This window comes from Mus pahari, chromosome 14, assembly GCF_900095145.1.
Source record: "Mus pahari chromosome 14, PAHARI_EIJ_v1.1, whole genome shotgun sequence".
Lineage (NCBI taxonomy): Eukaryota > Metazoa > Chordata > Mammalia > Rodentia > Muridae > Mus > Mus pahari.
In genome coordinates, this window is record NC_034603.1 from 17,147,099 (window position 1) to 17,149,266 (window position 2,168).

Sequence of the window (2,168 nt, forward strand, 5' to 3'; positions counted from 1 at the left end):
AGACAGGGTTTCTCTGTGTAGCCCTGGCTATCCTGGAACTCACTCTGTAGACCAGGCTGGCCTCGAACTCAGAAATCCTCCTGCCTCTGCCTCCTGAGTGCTGGGATTAAAGGCGTGTGCCACCACGCCCGGCGATGAATCAGATTGTTAATGACTTGTGAAGAAAATGCATATTATTTGTTAGCTATTGCAGTGAGAATATGCCAAAGAGTCATAGTGTACGTGGATTCTGTGTGAGATTGGCCTGGTCCAGGCTGATGGCCAGGCTTGCAAACAAACTTGACTTAGCCTACATGCCCAGGTACATGGAAGCGGGCGCTAGGTAGGGCCACGAGGTTCTCCTTCAGCTGCTGGGTATGGAAAACTTCCAATATTGTTAGGTGTTAGACCTCAGATCCTCTAAGTGTCTCACGGTCTCCTAGAGATCAGGCCTCACCCTCCTGCAGTCTTTTTTTCCAGGACAGAATTGATAAAAATGCTGTGCTGTGACCTTGAAGTAATGCATATATAGACTATGAGCTAATTGTTACCTAATACACACATGTACCATAACCTATAAGTGCCGGGGACCAGCCCTGGCATTGGGTTCTTCTTTCTTGTCAGTTCTTCTTGAGGCAGCAGAGGAGAAAGGGTGTTGGCGGAGGGGTAAGGCTTTGTCTTAGGAGATATTTAAGGTTGCTGTATAATAAAAAGCTGACTTATCTAAGTCTAAGTTACTATGCTACTGGCCTGCCTTCTGTGATTCTCTGAGGCCAGAGACTACAGTCTCAGGCACTTAGCACCTCATCCTAAAACAGCAGGAGATTAAGCAAAGGATTAATAATTGCTAGAGCCTTCTCCCTATTGTCCAGATGCCTCTTGCTTGCTTGTCTGGCTAGGGGGAAGTTTGGAGCAATAAACTTCTATTGAACCAGGAGAAGAGAATAACACTCACTTATACATAAACCAATATGCATAATCTCACATAAGTTCATATTCAGCTTCATTCATGCTCATTCATTCATTTATACATTTCCATTCAAACCCAGTTGGGTCCAGCTTGCATGCATTCTCACAATTACATACTTACGCACACACACATGCATACATTCTCACAATTACATACTTACACACACAACCATACTTACATGTGCATATGGAGCAAAAGACCAAGAACCGGTGCAGAAAGAACTCACTCATTCTGGATGAAACATGAGCTCCAATCTTTATCGCATAGAGAAAGAAAAAGCTTCTACCCTTTTAATGCTGAAAGCGTAGCCTGCTCCGTCTGCTCTCTGCAGCGTCTTCTGCCCTCTTTCCCTCTGCATTCTGCACATTGATTGTTCTCTTAGCATTTTATGTTACCTATAGTTTGTAAGTTATTCCAGTCTGCATACTCCCTCTAACCTTGCTCTCTCCCCCTGCTCTGAAGTCACAGCAACGCTCTTACTCTCAATGCCTCTTCTCCTGACTCTCTGCCTATATTTCTAAGTTCTTCTTGAGTGCGGTTCTGTGTAAAAAGTATTCTGTCTAAAAAACTTCTCAACTCAGTTCCTTTCTCAGCTTTCTCACCTCCGTTCCTCTCACCTCAGTCCCCCGGTTCTGACTCTTTGTCCTCAGCACTTAAACATCTTTCAGGATACATGATCACATGTTCATCACAAGTTCACTCAAAAAAAAATCAAATCATAAATTGAAATAGAAGTTTACAGCAGAGAATTTTTACATGCATATCCATTGGGAGTAATTATCCATCACCCGTCTCAATTTCACAGGTTCACTGAAGGTTTAAAACCATAACTGAGTTCTAAGTAAAGTTTTGTATAGATAAACCCAGTCAATATTCTATCTTCTGTCCTAGCACCTATAATAAATCATTAGTTCTATTTTTATGATCTTTGGTTAATTGTTTTGCAACCTCTTGGAATGTGCTCTGAGTGGGAGAAAGTCTGGTTACTATCTAAAAGCAATCAGCTGGTGACACTTGGGAGACTGGCAGAGTTCTCATCGTGGTTTGGACTATCAGAAAAGGACGTTGTAGCTGTCCCACTACAAATGGGCTTAATAATCACTGATACAATTTTAGGATTTTTTTTTTTTCGAGACAAGGGTTTCTCTGTATAGTCTTGGCTGTCCTGGAACTCACTCTGTAGACCAGGCTGGCCTTGAACTCAGAAATCCGTTTGTCT